Below are 6,600 nucleotides of genomic sequence, written 5' to 3' on the forward strand. Positions count from 1 at the left end.
CACTTCTATAAAATTGTTATTGGATTATGAATTGAACAGTTAAGTTACTTAGGTAATTTCGGAGAAACCAGCTCGAGTGCGCTAGAATTTGAAAATACACAACCGGAAGAAATCTGCCACTTCCTTACAGAGCCCCTCCTCCAACACACACGGACGCGCACATGACCAATGAGGGCACGATGGAAGGCTGACAGGCAGGTAGGCCATCCAGTTACTTTAGCCGGGCCGGCTAAAATGATTGGTCGTGCTTTTTACAGTACTACGGCTTCCACAGATGACATTTTTTCATGAATTTTTTGTCAAAGCACTTCAGATATTCATTGCTAACGGGATGTTAAGAGCATTCTATGGAATATAACAAAAAGTGTATCTCGAGCCGGTTTCTCAAACCTACCTACCCCACCTTTAATAAATAAATAAATAAAAGTAAGTATTAAAAGTGTTGTAAAGGGATCTTAAATATGGTAATATAGTGACTGTGTACTATACGTGCATCTGATATTTTTTTCCTTTTTTTTCCCCTAATAGAACCATTCAAAGTAAATTGGATCACAGCAGAGAAATGCACTCAACAAAGAAAAACTAAACCTGTAAATGACCGTCATCACCCGCCGAGCCTGACCGCACCACTCACCTGATTTTAATTCCCCATCTTTGGCGTGCTGTCCCCCTTTGATGCTGATGGGAAGATGGACCTGGACTATAAAGGAAACCGTTTTCAAGCTTTCACTTTGATTTTTTTGATCTCTTGCAAACTGTCCTGGGTGAAAAGGGGGACTTCTGCATAGGAGCCCCAAACACAGTGAGATCACGAGGAGAATGAGAAGCATGCACAGTGTTTTCAGACATCTGACCTCTCATTTTCAATAAATGAGGATTGTGTACATGTTAATCTCCCCAGTTTTCTTCAGCTGAACGTGTCTGTGTTCATTAGAAGAGTCTGTCTTCACTCATCTATCCAACAAACACCATTGATGCACATGATAGCTTCCTGGTACACAACAATTAGCCTCTATTTAACATACGTTTTTTTTTAGTTGCACTGATCCCAAGCGCTTACTTTATCCCTCCAAGCTGCAGCTATGCTCTACATTTATGCTCCATCTCCCCCTAAATGAGACAGTGTTTAGCACACATAATAACCTTGAGTCATTATTGGTTAAATATTCAGTTTCCCTCCCGTCAAAACTCTCCATTGTAACACCACAACAACAAAAAGGATACTCCCAACTTTGAAGGCGTTGGAAACAATATTATGTATAAATATATTTCGTATTATTTTGAACTTACAGCGTTTATTCAACATTACTATGTATATATGTCTGCCAAATACACATCATCCTCCCTTCATGCCACCTTTCATTTCTGTCTTTGTCTCAGTGTGTGTGTGGTGTTTGCATTTCCATCGTTGTACATTAACATTCTTCCTATGTTGCAACTTTAAGCTCATAATACAACTTCCACAAAAAAAGAATTAGTAAACACTCTTTATATATTAAACTGTAATCAACCATTTAATTGTGGATGCTTCCAGTTAGTTAACTGAGGTGTTGCAGACATCAATACTCGAAAGCCACATTGCATCATCAGTTAAAGTTGTCATTATAACAAATAAAAAAATACACCCTGAAGCAGTTTAGAGGTACTTTCAATTGGACTTTCAGAAGCTACTGTATGGCATGATCTGTCAGTTTTAACGTCTGAACATTGGACCTGGGCTTCAGTCTTTCCCGCTCTATCATGATTAGTTGCTCCAGTTACACTAGGGGAAGTTTGGGCGTCTCAATGGTTTCCAATCTCACCAAGTTGGATTTCCTTGGTTTATATTCAGCGCAGTTATGCCTATGATCATGACACACAGCACAGGTGCTCTTGTATTTATCCACTTATTCTCTCCTGACTGTGACTGAATGGTCATTAAGATTGTATACCCATTGCTGCTTCATGGATAAGCTCAAACACCTGAAAACCAAGGGAAATAATTGTCCTGTCATTGTCTGTTTGTAAATGAACTGGAACTATACTCTAAGTTTGGACAGGAAATTATCCAAAATGCTGCTGGGTAGTTTTTAACTTAAGGTGTATGTGTTAAATGTACAAATGAGCTGACCAACACATACACTGTTTGTCAGCTCATTTATTCCTCTTGTCTTTCCGCCTCTCACAATCTTGTGCTTCTTCCTTGCTTTCATCCGAAACCCCTTATCTCCCATGTTCCTCCATCATTTGAACTACCCTGACTCTTTCCTTCCCTCACCTTGGCATCCTCTCACTCCTCCTAGCTTGAAAACTGATGTTTGATAGAAAGAAGGGTGAGTGACTGTGTTAACCCTATTCACTCATTCATGTGTATATGGGTATATATATTATATAATAGGCCATGCATTCTGTACAGGAAAAGTTAATGGAGGGTCATGGAGCTACTATCATGTACAGCACGTGGGAGCAACTTGTGTAACAGAAACAGTGAGTTGATTCAAAACAATGTTTTATGTTGTAGAAAGTAATGTTTGCATGGTGTACCCCATCAGATGTGCTTTATTTATTGAATTTGTGTTTAAAAGCGAAAATAAAGTTGAAATAAATCAAATACATAGCTTTTTTCATGTCGTGTCAGCTTGTCCTGTCAGTGGTGAATCCATTTGAACATTGTCCATTCACCTTTACTCATAGAGAACACTCAAATAAATTGTTCCCATGAAGATGACCAAAACAATTTAACCTATATGTTTATTTATTAGCTCCTCCACTCATGCAGTCGGTCAAAAAAGTATTTAGTCAGCCACCAATTGTGCAAGTTCTCCCACTTAAAAAGATGAGAGGCCTGTCATTTTCATCCTAGGTATACCTCAACTATGAGAGACAAAAATCCAGAAAATCACCGTCAGATTTTTAAAGACTTTATTTGCAAATTATGGTGTAAAATAAGTATTTGGTCAATAACAAACGTTCATCTCAATACTTTGTTATATACCCTTTGTTGGCAATGACAGAGGTCAAACGTTTTCTGTAAGTCTTCACAAGGTTTTCACACACTGTTGCTGGTATTCTGGCCCATTCCTCCATGCAGATCTCCTCGAGAGCAGTGATGCTTTGGGGCTGTCGCTGGGCAACACAGACTTTCAACTCCCTCCAAAGATTTTCTATGGGGTTGAGATCTGCAGACTGGCTAGGCCACTCCAGGACCTTGAAATGCTTTTTACGAAGCCACTCCTTCGTTGCCCGGGCGGTGTGTTTGGGATCATTGTCATGCTGAAAGACCCAGCCACGTTTCATCTTCAATGCCCTTGCTGATGGAAGGAGGTTGTCACTCAAAATCTCACGATACATGGCCCCATTCATTCTTTCCTTTACACGGATCAGTCGTCCTGGTCCCTTTGCAGAAAAACAGCCCCAAAGCATGATGTTTCCACCCCCATGTTTCACAGTAGGTATGGTGTTCTTTGGATGCAACTCAGCATTCTTTCTCCTCCAAACACGTCTAGTTGAGTTTTTACCAAAAAGTTCTATTTTGGTTTCATCTGACCATATGACATTCTCCCAATCCTCTTCTGGATCATCTAAATGCTCTCTAGCAAACTTCAGACGGTCCTGGACATGTACTGGCTTAAGCAGGGGGACACGTCTGGCACTGCAGGATTTGAGTCCCTGGTGGCGTAGTGTGTTACTGATGGTAGCCTTTGTTACTTTGGTCCCAGCTCTCTGCAGGTCATTGACTAGGTCCCCCCGTGTGGTTCTGGTTCTGCAAAGGGACCAGGACGACTGATCCGTGTAAAGGAAAGAATGAATGGGGCCATGTATCGTGAGATTTTGAGTTACAAACTCCTTCCATAAGCAAGGGCATTGAAGATGAAACGTGGCTGGGTCTTTCAGCATGACAATGATCCCAAACACACCGCCCGGGCAACGAAGGAGTGGCTTCGTAAGAAGCATTTCAAGGTCCTGGAGTGGCCTAGCCAGTCTCCAGATCTCAACCCCATAGAAAATCTTTGGAGGGAGTTGAAAGTCCGTGTTGCCCAGCGACAGCCCCAAAACATCACTGCTCTAGAGGAGATCTGCATGGAGGAATGGGCCAAAATACCAGCAACAGTGTGTGAAAACCTTGTGAAGTCTTACAGAAAACGTTTGACCTCTGTCATTGCCAACAAAGGGTATATAACAAAGTATTGAGATGAACTTTTGTTATTGACCAAATACTTATTTTCCACCATAATTTGCAAATAAATTCTTTAAAAATCAGACAATGTGATTTTCCGGATTTTTTTTTTCTCATTTTGTCTCTCATAGTTGAGGTATACCTAAGATGAAAAATACAGGCCTCTCTCATCTTTTTAAGTGGGAGAACTTGCACAATTGGTGGCTGACTAAATACTTTTTTGCCCCACTGTATATGATCTTCATTAGCAGGTTGTGTGGACATGTTTTCAATTTTTTTCTGATCCTTTCTGACCTTCCAAACGGTTCACAAATCATTGTTTCCAGCTAAGCTAACATTCGCTAATTGGCACCAGACAAAGAGTTTAAGCTGATGGGATGTCTTTAGTAATTGGTCATTAAATGTGGACATCATGTTTGCTAATCCCCAATTGTTACATGCCTGCCCCTGGCCTCCTGTCATTTTGTTAGTGTCCCTCAGGCAAAGTATGGTTGAGTATCCCTGCAATCGCATAGATGTTTAGCTAAATAAATACAAAAGTTAAAGGGCAGTCACCTTTACAGCATTGCATTATTCCTATCCTTTGATAGTTGTGTTGCATGTAGCTGGATATAGTGACCTGTGTGCTCCTGTGATGAGGCCTCTGCTCCAGGTCTGTTAAAACCTTTGGAGTATTTGACTCTGCAGGCTGTTCTCTCCATCCTGAGCAGGCTGAAGACACGTCTCAGCCCGAGGCAGCAGCAATGGAGAGGCCGCTGAGGGCCTGCCTGATTAATAAGTCAGAGTCCAGAGGTCCTCCACTCCTGGGCATCCTCTCTTCTTTCACAAGAGCCTGGTTGTTACTCCACAATGGTCAAAGCCAAGCACAGTTGGAAGGGGGTGGTTGTTGAGGCCTCAGCCATTACCTGAGGCTTTACACACAGAGAGATAACTGTCTCACGTCAACTTTCTCTGCGGCCATTATATCCCCTGGTTTCTCAAAAACAAGGGAAGCGGAGTGAAAAAAGGCCTAATGACTCTGTAGCGGCAGTGAAAAGAAAGGGGGAAAAGTCAAGCTCCAGCAGAAGGCCTTTGTGCTATCAGATAGCCACGTTCTGGGAGGAGGGAGGCCGGCCGGGACACACTATACACCATTAGCATCTGCAAAGGCCGTCACGTTGACTAATAGCCAGCGCCACAACGGCACAGTGGTTCAGTTTGTGTTTTCCTTCAATCCCCATTATGTCGGTGACACAAAAGCAGCCAGGCCAGACTTTTCAAATGTGCCACAGCAGCGGACGTGTACAAAGCTTCATTTCTAGTCTTTCTTAAGAAAAAGAAAGGGCCAATCTTGTTGCTTCGTTTCTTTAATCCCCCACCTCATCACACAGACACATTCTGAGTCTTTTGGCAGGGGGTGTGGCTGGTCGGTATATGATGAAAACGTTGAATAAGTGTTAGAAAGGGGCAATAAATTGTGGGATGGGCGTTTTTTGGCGGTAGCAGCAGTGTTAGCATTTGTTTGCCTTCTTGTTGGCGACACTGCCTTTGTTTTCATCTTTCTGTCCCCTCTGTTATCGAGCTGTTTGTTGAGGCTGTGGGAGAGGCCCAGATTATGGCGACCATATTAATGTCCATGTTCATTAGCTGACAGCGACACGTCGGCTGGTCGTCACTGCAGGTAGACATTTCTATATCAATAACTCACCCCTGTTTATTAAGAATATTCAGCTTTTCTAATGTTTTTGCTGTGAAAACTAAATACAAAAACCCAGAAAAGCCTTGATGAATTTAAGTACATTTGGCTTAGGGTTAGGGTTATTACATTTAGCAAAATGTGATTGTATGCTAACCAAACATGCATTTTCACTAAAACCCTATTATTTTACGGTTCTGATTAAACAGTGTCTTAGTCTTGCAAACAAGTTTTTTTTGTTTTTTTTGTTTACTGTTGCATACCTTTTCTATTTGATCAAACACACTTAAGCTGAGATGCTTGTTTAAGGAGCTTTTAGGATTATGGTCCTTGGTTTATAATTATTATTTTGCATGCCGTCACAGTAAACGCTACCTAAGTTGTTGAAACGACCGCTGAAGGACCATGATGCATTGGGTTGTTTTTATCTATGACAGTAAAAGAAAGGCCACTTGATCCCAGAGTGGACCAGTTTCACGGACCATAACAAATATTGACATTACTGGAAAGATATTCTTTAAGGAGACACTAAAATACCTAAAAGACATTGATTTGGCCTAAAAGAGTCACTTATCAGCCCTTCAGTCAACCAGCACAGAAACAGTGGATGTAAATCTAACACTTTGCGCCCCGGGAGACAAACTGCCAGCGTTGAGTCATTGCTGATGAATCTTATCAGAAGCTTGTTGGAGCAACAGGCTTCCTTCTCCGTTTCATCCAACAAAACCTTCTACTGTCCCCGGGGCCCGCTGCTTTCTGCCCTCAGAGA

General features: G+C 41.7%; 1 protein-coding gene across 1 annotated transcript in view; it reads left to right on the top strand.

Annotated features, from left to right (window-relative positions):
• Positions 1–2,592, top strand: part of opa1 (OPA1 mitochondrial dynamin like GTPase) — a 32,096-nt gene extending 29,504 nt beyond the window's left edge. The window contains exon 26 of the mRNA XM_010766388.1: positions 529–2,592. The gene's annotated coding sequence lies outside the window, so the exon portion shown is untranslated. The remainder of the gene's footprint in view (positions 1–528) is intronic.
• The last annotated feature ends 4,008 nt before the right edge of the window (positions 2,593–6,600 follow it).

Source organism: Notothenia coriiceps, unplaced genomic scaffold (genome assembly GCF_000735185.1).
Source record: "Notothenia coriiceps isolate Sejong01 unplaced genomic scaffold, NC01 NC01_scaffold00003311, whole genome shotgun sequence".
NCBI lineage: Eukaryota > Metazoa > Chordata > Actinopteri > Perciformes > Nototheniidae > Notothenia > Notothenia coriiceps.